The sequence below is a fragment of the Eptesicus fuscus genome, chromosome 2 (assembly GCF_027574615.1).
Source record: "Eptesicus fuscus isolate TK198812 chromosome 2, DD_ASM_mEF_20220401, whole genome shotgun sequence".
Lineage (NCBI taxonomy): Eukaryota > Metazoa > Chordata > Mammalia > Chiroptera > Vespertilionidae > Eptesicus > Eptesicus fuscus.
In genome coordinates this window covers 24,806,512-24,829,680 of record NC_072474.1, presented here as the reverse complement: position 1 = coordinate 24,829,680, position 23,169 = coordinate 24,806,512, and the positions used below count along the sequence as shown (strand labels likewise).

Genomic DNA, 23,169 nt, shown 5'->3' with positions numbered 1-23,169 from the left:
CCCCAGGAAAGATTCCTATAAGTGAAATGAATCAAAGAGTATAATCTTTCTTGGCTCTTCATGTATATTATTTAATTTCTTACCAGAAAGTTTAAAGCAATGTACCCTCCCACTAGCAGTTTACAGAAATGCTTTGTGTGGTGGAACTTTGTCAACTGTGGCTATTATTTTTAAAGCTGGTACTGACAGTGAAAATTTGTGTGTGTTTTTTATAATTGTCTTAATTTGTGTTATTTTGAGGTTGAATTTTTTTTTTCATGTTTATTGCCCATTTGTATTCTTCTCTTGGAACTTTTTTGCTAAAGCCCATTTCCCCACTGAAGTATTTATATATCCTATTGTGCATCCTTTACCTGCCTCATTTAATAATTTCATCAGGTATACCTTTAAACTAAAAAAATAAACCTCTGTGCCATATTTCTCCAATCAGGAAAGATACTCCAAAAGGACTGTCTTCCTCATGGTTTGTCAGATGGATAAAGTAAAGGCCATTATATTTTCTTTTGACCCCCTACTGTTCACTTAAACACATTGTTCCAGTTATCCTTGGAATGGCAACAAAACGAAAGGTATTGATCATGGACTTCCTTGATTATTATCTTGGAGATTACACGTATGTAAGAGTATGTGAGAGCGTATATGTTTGCATGTGTCTGGAAGGAAAATGTATAATCTGGATTCAACAAATTCCAAATTGACCAAATTATTTTTATTTACTAAAATGTTATGATATAAAACTAACTGCAGAGTTAGATACAGATTAGGGTCTTACAGTCCTAAATTCCAGCTCCATTTAGGCAGCAAAGGGTCTGGATCTGTTCAAGGTCATGTGAATCTCAGATTCATAAATCTTGGCTTGTCTCATTCTGAGTTCTCAAAATTGGCTGTTCAATAGACATACATGCTTGTGAGATTTGGAGGGAGGTCAGCAGAGATTTAAAAAGAAGCTCAGAAATCCATTATATCACTCACTGTAAACCTAAGCATTTGAAGCGAAGGAATAAAGATAAAATTTATTTTTCAGGCTTATCAATTCAGTTTCCTTTTTATCTTTTTAATATTGCTGCTTCAAATGTGTATATTTATTATCAAGTGTCTAATATTCTAGATATTTGATGGAAGCCATAATGAAGAAGCAAAACTAAGAAAAAGAATAAAGCAACAAACTAGTAAAAAGAACAGGTAACCACAACCAAAGCTCTGGCCACAGCCCGCAGGTCCCACTCCAGTGCAGGAGGTGGAGGCGGAGGTGGGGCAGGAGGTCCATGTTGCAATCTGTTTACTGCTGAAGTACTGCTTCACTGTAGGGTATTTATCTCAGCTCCACTCTTTTTAAGTTCAGCGTACGAATCCCAATCAAAACGAATTAATTCAGAAATAAACATACTGTTCCCAAGCAGAGGCATAATAAGCAAGAAAACACTCTACTGTTTTCCACTCCAAAAGGCTCATTCTTAACTTTGTAGTCCAATGACCAAACCTTTAATTATTTCATTTTCATCCAATAAAACATAGGTAAGATTTCTCTATAACCATATTGCTCTAAGCTTGGTGGATCTTCTGAAACACTAGCTAGTGACATTCAGAAGAACCATATTTTAGATTCTATTCAAGGTCCTAAGCAGTATAGTAATTTTGTCTCCCAGCTCAACAAGGTTAAGAAACCTAACATTTTCACATGATTTTGACAGGATTTTTTCTTCCTCTTTCCAGATAGGATTACTTCATTGAAGGAGAGTCCCTGAATCCCAGTCATTTTTAAATAACACCTTGTGAATGGGATGGGGGCAGGGGTAAAGGGAGTGGGCTTGGGGGGAGCACTGATGAAGGATGATTAGTTTCTTTTTGCCTTTGGAAGGGAGAGAATGGTACATTAAAAGAAATATCAAATAGACATTGATGAAAATGCTTAAACATAATGTCAAATAAGTTAATAAATTAATTAGTACAAAATAATACCTCTATACAAAAAGTAATCTCATATCCCCAATTTTATGTCCTTCTAAAATTTACACTTAATTAAATCAGGTTTTTTGTTTGTATTCACACAGATGGCTAACGTCACCTCTGCAATTCATTCCCGGGTAAATTTACCACACAAAACAGGAACAGTCATTTTTCAAAGTATACAAATACTGGTTACCATGGCAACCCCTTGGAGCCCTCTGATTCTGTTTTCAGAGCAAAATGTTAACCACAGGACATTCCAGCTGTGACTCATTGCAACTACTGGCAAGCATTGGTCTCGCTAAGAGTATGATTTCCCCTCTTTTGGAAAGCCTAAAGATCAACTAGGTCTGAACAAATATTTGAGGTTGGAATTAAATCCATATAAAGGCAACCAATAGAAATTAAGAAGAGAAAGAGTGAGATTCTCACTTTGAATATTCACTTCTAATTTGTATAACTGTGTTCAGAGGTGTTTTTTTAAATACCTGGAATGATGCTTATATTTTCAAGTTAGCCATTAAATGTGTCTTCAAATGTGGATATGTGTCTACACAAAACCTCTTTTGTAGAATGTTTTCAGTTATTCCCTTAAGGAGACTACTCATTTAGGATTTTTGTGGTTTGGATCCTTCCACCACTATGAAATATCTCAACCACTCTTAGGACGTTCAAAGAGGAAGGAAATCTCTTGCCTAGCCACATTTACCAATTTCTATCTACTTCCTTTGATAATTTGACACGTGCATAGGCTATCAGAACATTAGTGACTTCAGACTCCAGATGCAATATAAAATGATTTGTGGATTCCTACTAAATATTAAGTTGGAAAATATAAAAGCAAAAACGCATCACTGACAGAAAACATATCTAACAATTTTTATAAGATGAAGGGTTTTATAGGAACTTAAGGAGTCATTGGAACTCAAGTCTGGAGGAACCCAGTCAGCTAATGTGCACCTCAGCCTGCTCCCTCAGTGAAATCAAGTTCATGAACTGTAAGAACTCTCAGAACAGGGTGTGCTTTCAAAGTGTCTCTTGCTGCTAAATTATTGGTGTGTGTGTTTAACTGGAAAGAATAAAATTATAACTAATTATCTCATATGTATGAGATTGGGATGTATATAGGCTGACTTTTAAACATATTTTATTTTATTTTTTTATATTCTTTTTTTTATTAAGGTATTATATGTAAACACATTTTAGAAACACGGTAACAACTAAAACTCAGTCTTTTCTATTTTAGATTGGCATCTAATTCATACTTTTAAAAACTATTGTTTTTCTTATTTACTTGAAAATTTTCTGGAAGGACATTCCTTTTTAATAGTAGAGTACTAATTTTAAGAGTTAAATAAATATAGTAAATGTAGTTAAACCAAAAGTTTCTTTGGGATACTGTCATTAAAATATGGAGACACTTCTGGGAAAAAATTTTTTTGGTCCATTTTCTATTATAAATCTTTAAAAATTCCAAAAAGTTTATCCTTCAGAGTTTAATATGTAATTGAAATAACTTACCTGGGAGAGTTCTAGATGTAATAGAGAATCCCTTATTAATTGTAGAGAACAAAAATTCTAGTCAATGTAAGAAAAATAGTTAAATTTCTGAGGACTATACTTAATGAGTTCATACAGTGGTGTGTGTTTTAAGTCAATGTCACTAATAGAAGATTAGAATTCATTTGGAAGCAGGAAAGAAATTGCACTGTAGGTAGACAGTAGGGTATATTCAATATGGCCAGTGTCAGGGTCTGTCTAGGTTCACAGTCCAGCCCAGCTCTAAAATATGCTGAGAATATCATATTGCAAAAATTACTTAATCTCTCTAATTAAAAGTATTTTTATAAATTTGGCCTCATGATGGTTCTTATCTCATAAGGTTGTTTTAAATAGCAAGTGAGACAAATCATGTACTAGTTTAAGTGTGAGGCCTGGCATGTGGAATATGCTCAAAATGTTATTCTAACTCTTGGTCAGAGGCAAAGGGAACCAACATTTTTTCCCAAAGAAACTATTCCAGAAATAGCTTTGAAAGAGAAAAAAAAAAATATGGTGGCTAGAGAGAACTTGAGTTGACTTACGTACATTTCACAGAAATCATCCCTGACCGACCAGACAGGGAAGCAACAAATCAATGAGTCACTTGCAAGGAGGTGGACAGCCATGACTTACCATGTGTTGCTAAGACAACCTAGTGGTGTGCGGAGACTGAGCCCTTTCCCGATGTGTGTGGTGCACAGCCCTACACAAATCATACTGTGGCGGAAAATGAAAACGTGGTATTTGTGTCAGGGAGGAAGCAGATGGTGCATCCTGCAGGAGATGGTGGTAAAGGGAACATTAGGAAGTCTGTCAGCAGGTGGAGAGGGGAGAGACAACTGTAAGGAAAATGGCTCTACATGTGTTTTTGCCTGTTGCAGCCTCCTCTGCCCTTTCTGTCGGGCCAGCCTACAGCTCTCCCTGCTTAGCCACTGGAGCTCCAAAGGGGTGGAGATTGGTGAATTTTTGGCGCATTTCTGCAGATTGCCCCACCCTGAAAAACAACTGTAACGGGATCCACGGGAACTGCCTTCTTAGAGTAGTTATTAAGAATGTTGCTGCAGAAGTTTATTCACAAATCTCCTGGATAAACTTAGAACTTTTGGAGTTAACATTAAATGGGAAGGGCTTTGAACTGGCCCTGTAACAACAGTAGGAATTATCCAACAAGCATCACAGAGTGGGGTAAAAGGCTCCCACGTGGGTGAGAAAAGCTCAGGGATGAAAACTAATCAAACTGTGGAGCATAAATTACACGGACATTGAGAGGAGAGCGAATACACAGAGCATGGTGGACTCGAGGTGGCTCTGGGATGGCCCCAGTGGGCACTTAGACAGGCATGAGCAGAGCAAGGATGACAAGCCTGCGGCAGAAAGCCCCGGGTGCCTAGCAACAAAAAACTGAGAAAACAAGGACCTCACCCCCAGGGTGACCTTTCCTCCCCTAGCATAAGGCTGGTCATGCACTTTAGACCTCCTGACCTTTCATATCGCCGGTCATGCGGTCAGACCCTCCCCTAACGTTTCCTCCCCTGGCATGTCGCTGGTCACACAGTAGGCCCGTTTAGAGGAAGAACAAGGGGCCCAGAGAATAGCTTCATACAACTCCCATGCGATCCCTTGCACAACCAGTCCCTTAAGCACTAAACCCTCGGACAATGAGGTTCTGACCGGCATCAGATGATCTTGGAAGCAGCGCCTTCAGTCTGTTGCCCACAGAGACAGAGTTTTCGTCAAACTAGAGATAATATTGAGGCCTCAGTTGTGTTTCAGCTCCAGGCCCAGAAAAGCAGCAGGGCCAGGCCGGGCAATGCCATGGCTGACATCAGGACCAGCTGTGATGACTAATGACCCCTGCCTTGGCACCAACCAATCAGTGGAGACCCGTACCTTGAGGGGACACACCTGGAAAGCTGAAGAATATTCTACTGAGATCCTCCCCCTGAGACCTTCCCTAAGTCCCCACCATGAAGTCAAAGAACCCAGGGCGCACTCTTGCTCTCTAGAGCATGCCCCTGGAATCTTCTCCAGTGTGCTTTTCTTTCTTTCTCCTAAGTTCCAAGGGCCCCTCTTTTGCCTCTGTAACTTGTTTCCTGAGCCCCCACCCAGCTGGTTCACTTTCCCTCCCACGGTGACGTTCTAAATAAACTTTTACTATGATTTGAGTTGCTTGGCTCTGAATTCTTCTCTTACTGGCAGCTGAACTCAGGAACCAAGGTTGCTGAACCAAGGCCTAATCGCTGGCAACACCCGGTGCCATTTCACCACCAACAATTAGACACAAGGTCGCACACAGAGCACTCTGATACACAGGCACACGTCTTCCCCAAGGCACAGGAAAAGCCATGCAGCCATGTGCTGACAGGGTGGGGCAGGAAATGTGAAATGCCAGTCTAAAAGTAAAGAATTACTCACAGCGCTGGGCATCGCCTGACAACATGAAACCCATCGAGAGACCACATGACTTGGTGTCACCCAGCATTAGAGGTCTGTCACAAGTAGATCATATAGTCTCCCTTCCAGGCAGTGGTTGGTTGCTGTCTGCTCTTAATGGTGCATTTGCATTTTTATTTCTGCTTTCTTTCTATTACTCATTTTGGAAGCCACCGAGGCTGATTTGGTTCTTCTTCTTTTTTTTTTAATCATTGTCTAATCATGATTGTATGCAAAGATTTAACTACAAAGATGTTTATGGCAGCATTGTTTGTAACAGTATGTATCTGAAAAGACTCTAAATGCTCTCTGACAAAAATTGGTGGCTGCATCATGATGCTGGAAGATGCAGCGTTGTAAATGATGTGGTATAATAAGTGACATGTAGAAACATTCACAAGCTCTTGTGTCATGGGGAAAAAGTTATGGGGGGATGAGTTTGTACAGGATGATCCCCACAGAATATTAACATAAAGTAAATACATAGGGAGAGGCTACAGGAAAGAACACAGCCAAAAATTATCAGCAGTGATGTAATTTAGGTTATTTTTATTTTATCTAGGCTTTTCTATATTTTCCAAATTTCCTGCAATGACAATATGTGGATTCCGGTATGATCAGATAAGCCTACTTTTGAAGCATTATCTTTGGGGACCAATTAACATAGCAATGTAGATATGCACTGGTAATGTTTTTCCAACCTCAAAATTTCATACCCTTTTAGGTTCTCAATACCCAGCTGGTCTAGTAAAAATATTATTCTGTCTATCTCCATAGTCTTTTAGATGTATCTCAAGATTATGCATGAAAATGAGTCCATTAAAATGTTATGATATAAGGTAATCTCCCCCAACATTAATTTAAAACCATATTTTGTCCCTAGTGCTTCCTTTATTATAGTAACTAAGTTTTTATTATTAATTAGACTAATTCTTTATTTAAAAACACTGCTTGAGCTGTTCACGGACGAAAGACTTCTTACAAACATAAGTTGTGATAGTCACTGATGGAGCACTAGATGCCTAATTCCCTCCCTCGTGGTGAGGGAAATGCTTTGAAAGCCAGGCACACTCTCCTGTGTGTACATCAACATTTAATTCCATGAACCGCAGCCTTCCCTCTGCCAACTGCATTGCTACGGTGAAGTACTAAACATTTAAAAGAGTTATTCTGCCTCCTAAAAGCCTCACCATCTGCTACAGAAGGACTCAGAAACAGGGAAGGTGAAATCACAGCTCCCGGAGCCAGGGACCCTAGTGCCCTGCCATGCAGACTCGTCCCCACTGGGGACAGTGGGAAAGAAAGCCTGTTAAACAGTAAATGTAAGAACTAAAGAGTAGAGTTGACATTAAAAAAAAAAACAAACTTCTGAGATATTACACTAGGAAATCTTTACTATTTTAAAATGTAGAAAATCAATATAATTAACTAAAACACAAGGATTCCTAACTTTCAAATTTAGAATTCTGATCGCTGAGCGCCTGTTAGATGGTGGAAGAGGCCTCCACTACTTGCCTCCGGTGGCCTTGCTGAGCAGACCTAGGCTAGGAAAGGGATGTAGAGAGAGCAATTTGAGCTCTGAGCATCTAACGTAATGTTAGTGGCTTCCGGGTTGTGTGGAAAGTATCGATAGATCTCATTATTGCTCATCCGGATTCTGTATTCATGTTTGAGAGAATAGTGAGGGGGAAACACACAGACTTTCTTTAGAATCTGAGAGCAAAGGCTCTCTCTGGACGGCTGGTGGGTTTGCCTCACTAACTGCAGCAACTTAAAGCAATGGCGTGAAGATCCTTTACTGTGAGGGATGGTCAGGAGAGATCAGCATTTCCTTTTGAGAAAAGGTATTGTAACCACACTGATATATCCCTCATTTTAACTTTTTATAATTAAATAACATTTTACTTGGGCACCTTTAGCATCTTTAATTTCTTATAAAATGCTTCTGGTTACACTTATTGACACTACAACGTATTTGGCTTAATTAACCAATAGATACACTTCATTCTAAACTCCTTTTGAATCCAGATCATGCTTTGTGCAATGCTAGACTCATCTGGTATAGAGACACAAACTGAGTTGTTTGGAATACTGTTGTCACTTTTATGCATGTGTTTGAATAGCAGTTGTACACAGAATTGAAATAACTTATCTCTGAATTCTAAGCCAAATGCCAGGCCTCCTAGAAGAGAACTTTCTGTGAAAGACATTTCCAGGAAGCATGACTCATCTGCTCAGGAAGTGTCTACGGAGGTGCCATGATGATGAAAGTCCGTGCAGACCTATAAATCTCAGCTGCTTCTCTGCCTTTCTCCAGCTGGCAAAGAGGACTGGACCACATTTCTTAGGTTCAGACAGAGAATCCTGCGGCTTCTGTAGTAAACTGGAAGGAGGACAGAAGCCCTGCTCTCAGCACATGAGGCCAATCTGTGCTCATCACAATTGGGAAGCTGCTTGGGAAATAGCTCTTCATTTATGCAAAATGTTTTAGACGAACAAAATTAACCCATGAAATTGAAATTGTGTATGTTGAAGTAATAATAAACAATATTTATTTAGTAAATATTTATTAGCTGAGTATTGTTATAAGCCCTTTATTTGTGTTTTTTAATCTTTATTGTTAAAAGTATTACACATGTCCCTTTTTGCCCCCATTAATCCCTCCTAGCCCTCCCCAGCTCCCCACCCTGTTGTCCCTGTCCATGGGTTATGCATATGTATGCATAAAAGTTCTTTGGTCTATGTCTTCCCACCCACATACCCACCCCTGCTGTCCCTCTGAAATTCAACAATCTGTTTCACGCTTCTATGTCTCTGGATCAGTTTTGTTCATCAGTTTATTTTTTTCAATAGATTCCACATATGAGTGAGATCATGTGATACTTGTCTTTCTTTGGCTTATTTTGCTTAGCATAATGCTCTCCAGGTCCCTCCATGCTGCCTCAAAGGGAAAGAGATCCTTCTTTGTTACTGCTGCAGCGTACTCCATGGTGTAAATGTACCACAGCTTTTTTATCAACTCATCTACTGATGGGCTCTAGGGCTGTTTCCAGATCTTAGCTATTGTAAATTGTGCTGCTATGAACATAGGGGTGCATATATTCTTTCTGATGGTGTTTCTGGTTACTTAGAATATATTCCTAGAAGTGGGATCACTGGGTCAAATGGCAGTTCCATATTTAATTTTTTGAGGAAACTCCATACTGTTTCCCACAATGGCTGCATTCCCACCAGCAGTTCCCTTTTCTCCACAACCTCACCACCACTTGTCTCCTGTTGATCTGTTGATGGTAGCCATTCTGACAGGTGTGAGGTGATAGCTCACTGTCATTTTAATTTGCATCACTATGATGATCAGTGACTTAGAGCATTTTTTCATATGTCTCTTGGTAATCTATATGTCCACTTTGGAGAAGTGTATATTTAGGGCCTTTGCCCATTTTTTAATTGGATTGTTTGTCTTCCTTTTGTTAAGTTGTATGAGTTCCTTATATATTTTGAATACTAACCCTTTATCAAGTACATCATTGACAAATATGTGCTTCCATCCAGTGGGCTCCCTTTACAATTTGTTGGTGGTTTCTTCTACTGTGAAGATTTTTTTTATGCAGTCCCATTTGTTTATTTTCTCCTTAGTTTCCCTTGCCCAAGGAGCTGTATACCCAAACATATTGCTATGAACAATATATCTGAAATTTTCTGCCTATGGTTTCTTCTAGATTTTTTATGGTTTGATGATTTACATTTAAGTCTTTTACCCATTTTGAGTTTATTTTTTTATATGGTGTAAGTTGATGCTCTAGTTTCATTTTGTTACATGTATCTCTCCAATTTTCCCATCACCATTTATTGAAGAGATTCTCTTGACTCCATTGTATGCTCTTGACTCCTTTGTCAAATATTAATTGAGTGCAATGGCTTGGGACAATTTCTGGGTTCTCTGTTCTGTTCCATTGATCCATATGCTTGTTCTTGTGCCAGTACCAGGCTGTTTTGAGCACAGTGGCTTTGTAATATAGCTTGATATCTGATATTATGATCCCTCCAACTTTGTTCTTCTTTTTCAAGATTGCTGCAGCTATTCCTATTTGGGGATTTTTATGGTTCTATATAAATGCTCAAAGCATTTGTTCTAGGTCTATGAAATATGCCAATGGTATTTTAATAGGGATTGCATTGAATCTATAGATTGCTTTGGGTAGTATGGACATTTTAATTATGTTAATTCTACTAATCCATGAACACAATATATTCTTCCACTTATTTATATCTTCTTCTATTTCCTTTTTCAACATCCTGTAGTTTTCCAAGTACCAATCTTTTACCTCCTTGGTTAAGTTTATTCCTAAGTATCTTGATTTATTTTTGTTGCAATGGTAAATTGTATTATTTTTCTAGTTCCTCTTTCTGGGAATTCATTATTGGTATATAAAAATGCCATTGATTTCTGGGTGTGAATTTTGTATACTGCTACATTGCCAATTCATTTATTAAATCTAGTTTATTGGTGGAGTCTTTAGGGTTTTGCATGTAAAATATCAGGTCATCTGCAAATAATGACAGTTTTAATTCCTCCTTTACAATTTGGATTCCTTTTATCGTTTCTTCTTGTTTGCTTGCTGAGGCTAAGAGTTCCAATACGATCCTATCTTACCTAATAATAGACAAACATGTAAATTGACCGTATCTCTGCTACGCCACCAGCCAATCAGGAGTGATATGCAAATTAACCCAACAAAGATGGAGGTTAATTTGCATACACAGGCACCGAGTGACGGGGGCAGGACGCAGGTGTTCTGCCCCATCCCCAGTCTCTCAGGGCCTCTGGGCAGCGTGGGAAGGTGGGCCAGAGCGGAAAGAGGCGGTTCCGGCGCCTGAGCAGAAAGGGGCTGGGCCAGAGTGGAAAGGTGGTGCTGGCAGCCAGGGAAAGGAAAGCTCATTCTAGCATGAATCTTTGTGCATCAGGCTTCTAGTATGTAATAAAGGCCTAATATGGTAAGTGTCTAATCGTCCAGTCAGCCATTCAACCAATCAAAGTTGTAATATGCTAATGATATGCTAAGGCTGCTCAATCACTTGCTATGAGGCACACTGACCACCAGGGGGCAGATGCTCCGACTGGTAGGTTAGCTTGCTGCTGGGGTCCAGCTGATTGGGACTGAGCGAGATGGACCAGACATGCCCTGGAGCCCTCCCCAGCTGGCCAACCTCCTGCTTCTGTCCCCGGTCCCAATCGTGCACCAATGGGGTCCCTCGGCCTAGCCTGCACCTTCTCAGAATCCGGGACCCCTCAAGGGATGCCGGAGAGCTGGTTTCAGCCTGATCCCGCAAGCCAGGCCCAGGGACCCCACTGGTGCACAAATTTGTGAACCAGGCCTCTAGTGTTGAATAAGAGTGGTGAAAGGGGACATCCCTGTCTTGTTCCTATTCTTAAGGGAAATAGTTTTATGCCCATTCAGTATGATGTTGGCTGTAGGTTTGTCATATATGGCCTTTATTATTTGAGGTCTGATGACTCTATTCCTACTTTGCTGTGAGTTTTTATCAAAAAAGGGTACTGGCCCTAACTGGTTTGGCTCAGTGGATAGAGCGTTGGCCTGTGGACTGAAAGGTCCCAGGTTCGATTCTGGTCAAGGGCATGTACCTTGGTTGTGGGCACATCCCCAGTAGGAAGTGTGCAGGAGGCAGCTGATCGATGTTTCTCTCTCATCGATGTTTCTAACTCTCTATCCCTCTCCTTTCCTCTCTGTAAAAAAGCAATAAAATATATATCTTAAAAAAGTGGTGCTGAATTTTGTTTAATGCCTTTTCTGCATCTATTGATATGATCATGTGATTTTTATCTTTTAATTTGTTTATGTGATGTATCACATTTATTAATTTTTGAATATTGGACCAGTCTTGCATCCCTGGAGTAAATCCCACTTGGTCATGGTGTATGATCTTTTAAAAATATTGCTGGATATAGTACTCTTGGTTTCAGATCCTTGCTTTTTATTACCTTGAATACTTTATGCCATTCCCTTCTGGCTTGTAGAGTTTCTGATGAAAGATCAGTTGACAGCTTTATGGGAGCTCCTTTGTAAGTAACAGATTGCTTTTCTCTTACTGCCTTTAAGATTCTCTTTGTCTTTAATTTTTGGCATTTTAATTATGATGTGTCTGGGTGTGTGCCTGTTTGGCTCTTCTTGCTTGGGACTCTCTGTGTCTCCTGAACTGTGTGACATTTCTTTTACCAGGTTAGGGAAGTTTTCTGCCATTATTTCTTCAAAAATGTTCTCTATCCCTTGCTCACTTTGTTCACCTTATGGCACTCCTATAATGCAAATATTGTTACATTTCATGTTGACTCACATCTCCCTTAAGCTGTTCTCCTGTTTTTTAATTGCTTTTTCTTTTTGGTTCTCTAATAAAGTGATTTTTTTCTACCCTGTCTTCTAAATCACTGATCCAATCCTGAACTCCCCCTAATCTGCTGTGTATTCCTTCCAATCTGTTATTTATTAGTGCTATGTCATTCTTCATTTCTGACTGGTCTTTTTCATAGTTTCTATATCTTCTCTCATGCTGTTCAATACTCTTGTAATCATTATTCTGAATTCTATATCTGATAAATTTCTTATCTCCATGTCATTTAGCTGTTCTAGTTCTTTCATCTGGCTTTTTTTTTCCTTTTGTCTTCTCATTTTGGTTGCCAGTCTCTATGCAATCTCCATTTTCCATCCTTGGTTATCAGGGTTCTCTCCAGCTAGTCTTCATTTGTGACTCAGGATTGTTTGTCCATATTTTAGTTGTAATCCCAGTTTTGTCCTGGAAGAGTGTCATTGTAGCTTCCACTTATTGTGCCACCATTTTGGAACTCCATAATCCCTTTATATGTATTACATAATTTACAATTCCTAGCAGTTCTATAATGCAGTGGTATTATTATCCCTATTAAGTCAACTATATATTGAAGTCCCTATTCTCTGTAATAATAGAGAATAATGAAAACTATTTTAAGTTACAGTGATAATAGCAAAAACTCCTATAAGTCGATGGAATCAATATATTTTTCATTATATTTCTTAACAGAGCTTTTAGTACAATGAGTGGACTAAAATGTGAGAAGTGTCAAAATACATTAATGAAGTAGGCTTCAGACAGAAAGCAAGAGGGAAATTAAGTGTCTTAAGAAATAAACCATTAATCATATCTCATCCTAAAAAGTAAATGCTCTTTATTTGCAAATTACTCTATACCTGAGGTTCTTCTCTTACATTAGTATTATTGCAAATAATAGCAGTGAATATTTATGTAAGTGTTTACTATGTGCCAAGCTTTATTCAGACTAAATATAGATTTATATAGATAGATAGATCAATACAGGGGTTGGCAAAGTATGTTTATAGTTGTGAGTATGCAAAACAGATTATGATTATTGTGATAATCATATCCTGCATGTTTCTTTTCATACAAACAACTGTAAACCTGTTTTTGCCCACCCTCATTTATCTATCTATATCTATATATATATAGAGATAGATAGAGATAGAGATAGAGATAGAGATAGAGATAGAGATAGAGATAGAGATATATACTCATTTACAATGATTATCCCATTTTATAGATGGGGAAAGTGAGGCACCTGGAAACTAAGTGACTTGCTCAAGGTTACCTGGCTATTAAGTGATGAGGTCTGATTTAAACCCAGTCTATCTGGTTTCAGTCTTCAATCTTAAGCACTAGGCTAGACTGAACAAGTACCGAGACTACTGAACAAGGTTGTACATTCTATTGAGTAGCCTGGGCACCTATAAAACATTCTCTTATGAGTGAGCAATAGATGAGTTACTAAATCTTTGCTTATTATTAGCTTCCCATAGTAGTGAGCAGATATAAGAGAGCTGGTTTAAGCAGTTCTAATTCCAGAGAATCCCCCAGAAAAAGACAGGAAGAGTCACAACAGAAAGAGTAGCGTCTGGAGTTGTTTCCAATTTTGGTTTATCTTTAAACCATATTTGGAAACTAAGGTCATTGTTTCTGAGACCTCTACAGAATCGTGTGCTGCAAACACAAACTATTTACATTTCACTTATTAGACAGGATGCAAAGTCTTTAAAAGATAAAAGAAATCAAAGTCCTATCAAGCGCTGAATATATGGAGGGAGGAAACTTGGAAGAGAAAGAGAACAAATTCTGAATTATCAGAGCTTCTAAACAGACCAGACCAAGGCTCTGCCTGAGAGAGGAGGTCAGATCTCACAAGGGAGGAGCGGCCATTCATAAGTGACAGGTCACGAGGGATGGAGATGGCATTTGCAAGAGAGAGAGGCTGTTATAAGGATAAGAAACAATAGATGTTGCCTAACTTACAACAGACTCAGCCCAATCATACTTACACTGCCCAAGTGAACATTTGAAGGCAGAATATGAATGGCCAAAGGGAATAGTGCTCCCTCCAAAAAAGTGTGGGAGAATAATAAGAAACATTTCTTGAGTACTGAATATTTGCCAGGTGTGTAGATTATCTTATAACAATTTTATGAGTAGGTGTACTTGTTCCCTTTATTTTACACATGAGTAAACTGAGGCAGCAAGAGGCTAAACTCCATGCCCAAGGTCACGGCTAATGTGGAGAATCCAAGCTTTGAGCCCAGGTGGCTTCAGAGCCCTCACTGAGCATGAACGGAGCTTCATAACCTCTGGACAATGTAGTCTTAGGTATTATTACTTATCTGAGTCCCAGTTCTCTTGGCTATTAAATGAGTGTAAAAATATTCAGTTGCTGAACTATTCACAGAACATGAGGATAAGCAATAATATTTATCAAAGAGTTTATAATAGTGCCTAGTACATAGTAGACATTTATTATTGTCAGTATCAAAATAAACATCTGAGATGTGAAGGAGAACTTTCTAGTATCTCATGAACTTAAAAGTTTCTCTTATTTGTTTGAGAATTAAAACGGAGAAAATTTAGAAACTATCCCTAGAATAATGTTTTCCTAAGAATGTTCTGTGGAATACTAATGTCCAATAGATGTTAGTGAGTCAGAATTCTGGGCAAACACTAATCTACGTGATGCTGCCTTTGGTACCCACCCCCGCAACCCCCACCCCCCTGCCAGTATTCCCTCCTTCAGGGGCAGCCCCACTCTCTCCCCTGCTTGTTACCCTTGCACACAGTTCTAGGAGGCTGTATCCTGACATCATTGTTTCCTTCACTGTATTACCTACCTCCCATCCAACCATTAATCCAATTCTGTGGATTTTAGTTCCTAGGTGCTCTTGAGTCTGTCTCTTACAGTCTTCCCCATACAAGGAGAAGAACTGCTATCATCTCTCTCCCCTGGACTGCAGCAACCCCTCCCTGGATCTCCACAATTACCCTTACCTCCCTTCAATTTATTCTGGAAACTGGAGTTTTTAAAAGGGTCACTCTGAGCAATCAATTTCCCTGGTCACACTTGAAAGATCTCTTGCTGCTCTTCAGAGAGTCACTGAAACTACCCACACTCTACGCTTGCAGGTCCCGCCCACCTGGAAGCTCACTGGGCCTCAGCCCACTGGTCTTCTTTAAGGTCTGACAACGATTCTCTCCTTGACCCAACTCTCGTCAGCCAGCCATCTCTACTAGGCCTCAAACCTGGCCTATAAAAACTACAAACTCTCAGCGCAAACTATTTCATCCCCTCATTCCCCCTCATTAAAGACTAAAACACTAACATAGTTGCTAACAGCTCTAGGCAGCATCCCTAGGATGCCCCCATCCCCTTTAAAGTGCCTGCCTGAGGGAGCTCAAGACTGCCACCACCAGCCAACCCCTGAGGGCAGGCCTTGGCCACCTTTCTTAGAGCATCTGCTGAAAAGGGCTTAGAACTGTGCGTCCTTCCTCTCTCCCTCTGAGAGGTACATGCATCTCCTACATTCAGGAGTATCTTTCTCAAGGATCTGAAAACCATTCCTTTGAAATGTCATCATCAGAAAGAATAAGGCCCTGCCTCCCAGTCTTTGGGAGGAAGACTCTTATCTCCCATCATTGCCTAACTTGCAACAGACTCAGCCTATTCACACTTACACTGCACAAGCCTTTGGAATTTTTCACTTCCCTGACTCTGCTGGAACCCCTGCTGGTGCCCCCCAGTCTCCCTCATTCTCCCTTTATGAGTTCAGTTCATACTGGGCTCCCTTCCCTATTGCAGCAGTATATTTCTATTAAAATCTGTCCTTACCACTGAAACTAGTGTCTGGCTTTATCCTCAACAGTTCTTCAAACACAACTTCCCTAATTTTCTTTCTTATCTTGTGCTGTTATTCTTCTTCAGGGCAACTTCCCTGACCCACAGATGAGCTGGGTTCTCCTGTTTCATGTCTTCAGAGCACCCAATAATATTCCCTAATAGCAGTTAACACAGCTTGTAATTAAATTTGTATGGTGTGATAAATTGATTAATACCTGTCTCCTCCACGAAGACAAGAAAACCTGATACTAAAACAGTCATATTTTTGTGGCCTATGTGTCTAAAATTTGACACATATTTAAATAACTGAATGAATGGATAAATGAATGAGCAATGCATAGTTATGATAGTAACAGCTGGAGGCAGTACCACAGCAAAAACTGAACAGAAAAACAAACCCATTTGTGTTTTTCCAGCTTTCCCAGATTTATTAGAATTTAGGTCTCTTTATTTGTGAAACATCTATCAACATTTGTCAAAGAAAGATCTATGGGGTTTCCGCATAGCTCTGTGGGACTTCCTCTTTCTCTGGGTTCCTGAATCACCATGTGGAAAGCAAGGAACACCCACACTGAACTCTGATGTCATTGAGAAATAAACTTGTATCAAGCATCTGAGAATTTAGGAGCTCTCCACACAGCTAGTATTACCTTCACTAACTACATACATATCACAGTGGCCCTGATGTTTTAAAGTCGAAGTTGGAAACTGTTGCTCAGACTTAGAAAACATGGATGTAGGGCTGAAAGGTTCAGGGATATTGATATTTGCATCCATTCTTTCATTTAAAATGCATTCTTTTGTCATTGAAAGGAGGACATGGGAGTGTAACAAACAATGATATAAACATCTGGTGAACATGATGACATCAGCAAGAGGATTGGGCAAGAGACGAAATGAATCTTATAAAGACTAGTGGGAAATGCATTTGACAGAAGTCATTGACATAATCAAGAGGACTAGAAAATGACGTAAGTGGAAAGGGAAAAGGCACAGAAAGGTATAAAAGGGTGTAATAGAAGACAATAGTGACAAAGGTGCCAAGCAAGGAAAGGTAGGAGGGCGTTTAGAATCAGAATCCAAAATATTAAAGTAATCTGACGTATTTACATAATGAGATAAATATAATAACAGTATCACCAGGCCTTGATGAGACAAAGCATATAATTCAGCTCTACCAATGGAAAAATAAGACCTGTTGAAAAAGAAACTTTAGTAGTAGTCAAAGGTAATATGTTAAGAGGATACTCTTACGGTAAAATATTTATAACTTCCCAGGAGAGAGCTTTGAAGTGAGGAGAGAGCTGTCCTGGAAGAAGTGGCCTATGGAAAGTGTCCTCAAGTGCTGTACCAGGGCCTTGTGGGGGCCCCCAGAGATTTTGACTAAGTAGGTCTGGGGTGAGGGTTAGGAGTATGTTTTTCTAACAAGATCCCTAGGTGATTCTGGAATGCAGCCAGATTTAGCAGTTAGTTGTAGGGACTTGATCTTCTAGTATCAGCTTCTTTCTCAGTAGAGACTACAGATTTTTATAGAGAAAGAAAGTGAAATAAAAAGAGAGAAACAGGGGTGACCATGGGGAGATCATTTCAACCATCTAGACATCTCTCAGATGTCATTTTCTGGAAAAAAGCATGGCACCTGATGAGTTCTTTTTATGCTCTCCTCTCTCAGAAAGGTAATAGTGAAGAAAAGTGCTACCCTGGACTAATTCTGGCCAGCAACGAAATGGTGGTTAATGCAGAAGAGACCAAAAGGGAAGAGTGGGTCGATTTCCTCAGAGCCTGAATGATGCCCACATCATCACAAGCCTCAGGTTTTAAGAAGCCAGACTTCAAAAGGAGATAGGAGTCCATGGACCCCAGACATTAGCAACGAAATAAAAGAGAATCAATGAAAAAAGGAAATAATTTTTTGACAAATTCTAAAAAAAATTAAATTCTGTCCACAGAATCAGGGATAACTATTACAACAATAAAAGGGGAAATCTCTGAAAAAAATCAATTAAGAAGAAACCCATGGGGCTACACAGGAGCTTCCTGACCATTTTCTGAGCACAAATACAAACTGAGGGAAACAGCACAGTTAGGGGAGGAAAAAAGTCTATTTTTTAAAGCTATCATTAGGGCAAAAGAAAGATAAAAATGTGGATTGAGCCGACACCTACAGAAGATAGCATACCATGATAAAGGGCAAGTGGAAACTTGCCTGGTATGATTTTGAAACTGGAAGAAAGACAATGAAGTCCAATTTAGAAGATATGACAGTCAATCCTTTAAATGAAAATGTCCAGGTTTAAATGAATTACATCCTTTAGTGCTCAAAGGTATAGTCACTACAGAACTAATTTTTTAATCTTGCTGAATGTGTAAAACAAATGTTTTAGAGCAACAGCAGAATCCATGTCCCTCCTCACAGAGTCTGCTTCTGCCCACACATGCGATCGGTGACCAGAGAGATCTGTGATCTGGTCGTACTGCCTGGAGGGGCACCCATCCCTAAACAGGTTACAGCCATGCCTTTGCTGTCAGGCTCAACAAGATGCGACACCTGTGCAGTAATTTGTTGACGAGGGAAAGTCTAGTTGCTTGTAAGTGCTTGAGGTAAACGGACATGTGCAGATGTGGCTTAGTTGGTTGTAGTCCTGTGCACCAAAAAGCTGCAGGTTCGATCCCTGGGATCCCTGGTGGGGCGAGTATGGGAGGCAACCAGTGATGTTTCTTTCTCCTCTCTCTCCTCTCCTCTCTCCTCTCTCCTCTCTCCTCTCTCCCTCTTCTCTCTCTCTCAAATCAAAAGGCATATCCTCAGGTGAGGATTTAAAAAAATATGTAAAGTCATGGCTGGGGTGGCGATGTTGAAACTAAAATTGTGAGGTTGCAAAAACTCAGAGGAAGTTTGGAGGGAGAGAGATGGGAATGGGGTGTGCAATGCAGGGAGAAGCCACACAGCAGTAAGACAGAGAAGAGAATCCACTAAGCTGCCTCTGTTCCTGCCCTCTCTCAGCTTTTTCATTTATTCTGTGTGTCAGGAGGTTTCTTACTTTTCTCAGAATAACAGTCTTTCACAAACACTAATCTTTTCTACATGGTTTAGTCTGAGTGTGTACCTGCAACAAATAATATAAAACAGGACTACCAGAGGTCTGAAGGATAAAGTAGTCAATTTCCAAAATTTCGGAAAGATTTATTCTGGAACTTCACAGATGAGTAAGACTGACAGTAATTTTTTTTTTTGGGGGGGGGGGGAATTCTAAATTAGACACGAAAAATAATTTGTCAGCAATTAGCAGAGAAAGGGGTGATTATAATAAATGGCCACTGCTTATCTATGGAGAAGCCATGCTAAAATAACAAATTTCTCCTTGTGACAGTGTCACTAGAGTGGTAGACCGAGGGCTTCATGGCCACTCCTTCAGATCACCTTTGCGGGGGACAGAAAATTATGAAAGAGTGTAAAGATAGAGGTGTGTAGTATTACAGCTAACCGCATCAGCCTGGAGCCACAGAACCTGCTGGAAAGCCTGGCTTAGCCCCATATAATCTTTGTGATGGTGGATAACCTGTATTTACCTCAATTGTCTCACCTGTCAGATGGGTATATTTCCAACATTAGAGGGCTGCTGTCAATAATAGATAATTTTAACGAAAGAAACCTATCATTTTGGAGTATTTGAAACAAACATCATCCAACGGCCAAAGAGTCTATGCACAAATGAATAATGCTCTGCAGACCAGACAATCAGGATTTAGAGGCGTCATGAAGTGATGGAGTTCTCAGGCAAAACAGTCAAATTAATATAACTTACTAGGAGTAATATCCTGGCGATGGCTACACTAGTAAAGCCATTACAATTCATGTAAAAGTGACCTGGAGATTATAGGTCTTAATGTAGTCCAACATTACGACCTGACTGCCGACCGACTCATTTAACCTCAGCCTGCAACATCAGATACATGTGAAGCAGGTGACATAGTCCCAGCATACCTCCTCTTCCACAGGGAGACTCGGACTCAAAGTGAAAATGACAAAGTTAAATAAAGTTGTAAAATCCTATATAATAAAGAGGTAATATGCAAATTAACCCTCACACTCTCACAAGATGGCAGCCTACAACCAGGCCAGCAGGGGGGTTAGTGAGGGACGACCAAACGACTGAACAAGCACGCTGCATGGGGCGATCAGGTCGGCAGGGGGTTTAGTGAGGGACAACTAAATGACTGAACAGCAGGCTGCGTGGGGCAACCAGGACGGTGGGTGGGGGGGTGCAGTTAGGGGTGACCAGACTGGCAGTGGGGGACAGTTGGGGGTGACCAGGCCAGCAGGGGGAGCAGTAAGAGGCAAGCAGGCCAGCAGGGGGGCAGTTAGGGTTGACCAGGCTGGCAGGGGTGTGCAGTTGGGGGTGTCCAGGCCAGCGGGGGGGGGGGGGGGTATTTGGGGGCAATTAGGCTGTCGGGGGGACAGTGAGAGGCAACTAGGCTGGCGGGGGGGGGAGGGGAGTTGGGGGTGGCCAGGCTGGCAGGGGGGCAGTAAAGGGTGACCAGGCTGACGGGGGGGTGGGGGGGAGGGCATTTGGGAGCGACCAGGCTGGCGGGGAGGGGGAAGTTGGGGGCAACCTGGCCGGCTGGCGGGGAGGGGGAAGTTGGGGGCAACCTGGCCGGCAGCAGGGGCCAGTTAGGGGCAACCAGGTCAGCAGGGGGGAAGTTAGAGGTGACCAGGCCGGAATGCAGAGGCAGTGAGGGGTGATCAGGCTGGCTGGGGGGTGGCAGTTAGGGGTGACCAGGCAGGCAGTCAGGTGAGCGATTAAGAGCCAGCAGTTCAGGAATGTGAGATGGATGTCCAATTGCCGGTTTAGGCCTGATCCCACAGGGCCTAAACAGCAGTCGGACATCCCCAGAGGGGTCCCAGATTGGAGAGGGTGCAGGTTGGGCTGAGGGGACCCCCCGCCCCATGCACAAATTTTGTGCACTGGGCCTCTAGTATAGAAATAATTCTGAAAGTTGGCTTCCCATAACTGTATGAGCAATATGGTGTTACTCCTTTAAGCAAATGACCCTTCCTTCCACTGAGTATTTTATTTCCAAATCTCAATCATTTTGTTTTGCCCAGAAGACAAAATAATGAAGGATAGATTAGATTCCCAGTAGGCTCCTTAGGGGCCCATACCTCTCAGCAAAGTTGGGCACAATGTCCTACCAGCACCTAATCAAGTCCTTTCAGAGTTTCAGTTTTATTAATTCAAAATAACGCAATGCTGGATGTAGTAATGGTCGCTCAATTTAGACTTGGCTAAGTCACTTGAAATAATAACTACAAGTTATTAAAATAATGAAAATAGATTTTGTGTTTGTGGTCCTGCTCTCCTTAAATGGTTATTTGTGCTTTTACATTCCCTCCTGGATCAGCCGCTGCAGAGATCACTCTGGTCTTGCCCCTTGGCTTAAAGAAATGGAAAAAAGTCACCTCCCTCTGGCAATGGCATCATTCTTTGGAAGCCTTTGCTGAACTTCTGGTTCTCATTCTGTATTTTTGCTGCTTTCACCATCCATGTTGCACAAGATAGATGGCATGCCTGCAACACCTTCTATGAAGGGCCTCTCATGAGCTGCTCTGCAGTAACTGGAACAAATAATTTTTATTTGATAGTTTTCAAATGCCTCCAAAAATTATCTGATGGGCCTTGTTACCATGCCATCCTCAAGTAAGTCCAGCGAGATGGAGTCCAGTCCCTGGATAGGTTTCCTCTCATTTCCTCCCCACTCTTTCTGCCTAAGACTCCTTTAAAGTCCAGTTCAGAGCTTCCTCCTCTCTGCAGCTTTCCCCATTGTGCTTTATCACACTACAACGTGGCGCCTAGAATATCGCAGCACACACAACGCTCTGCAAGGCCATCACTTCTATTCTGGTTTGTGCCCAAGGTAATAGGATTGCATTGACTATGTAGGGCTTATACCAAAAGGCCAGTTTGGAATTCAGTTATTTCTCACTAATTAATAGCTGTCATTAGGCTGATCCTAAAATGTGTCTGTGATATTCGATTTAACCTTAACTTACTGAGCTCCTGTAAGATTCCCAACTCTATAATGTGCCTGGGTCATAAAGTGAGTAGGAGACGGCTCCTACCTTCACAAAGCTCAGAGTCCCGGAGGGCATGTGGACACAGTCACAACCAGTAAAAATATAATATGATAAATTGCTGTGCTTTTGGTATGATAAAGGGCTTTAATATAGACTTTTCCATTTATTTTTCTAAAGAATGATCAAGATCTTGCTACATGAAGAAACAAAAAAGAGGCTACTCCAGATAAATGGAATGAGACAAACATACCATTATTAAGTGTGCAAAGACTATCTAATCACTAAATCAAGGAAAGGGGACTTTAAAACCATTGTCAAGTTCATGCTTACAATTTTGTTTTATGTTGTGTTACATTTTGAATACTAGTAAATATAACTTTCTAATGGGTAAACACTATGGTTAGTAATTCTTTAATATTGTTTTCTAAATATAAAGCAAGGTTTTCTTTAACCTATAAAATTATCCCTCAAAAACAAGGTAATCCTTATTACAGAACCTCAGAAAGCCTCTCAAAGTACAGGAGGTTTCTCTTATGTGTTTTGAAGAAGAAATGTGCTATTTGGAAAAGATATGTTAACCTCAAACAACCTCAATCAGTGATACTTTTTTAAAGAATTGGTAAAAAGAGAGTAAAACTTTTTTTACAAGGATCAAGTATTTTTTACTGAGAATATGTCCTCAACATTACAAATGCTGGATGTTGGAAGTCTTTACAAGCAAGGCTTCTAAAAATCATTGATCACCTTAAAAAATAAACACCAACTCATCGCCTTGTAGACAGGTGGGATGGGGGAATGTCCTAATGTTTCAGAGTTTGTACTTCACTTCAGAAAAGATTTCTAGTGAAAACATCATAGTGTGGATTCAAAAGCATTATATATTAACAATGTAAATGGAGATAAAGTTGATGTGTTAGATGACTCAAAAGTGATTTCATTAATGATGAAAACT

The 23,169-nt window shown here is 40.4% G+C and overlaps 1 protein-coding gene across 1 annotated transcript in view; it reads right to left on the bottom strand.

Moving 5' to 3' along the window:
* The window catches only part of CUBN (cubilin), a 311,048-nt gene that overhangs the window by 193,851 nt on the left and 94,028 nt on the right, over positions 1-23,169 (bottom strand). The window lies entirely within an intron of this gene.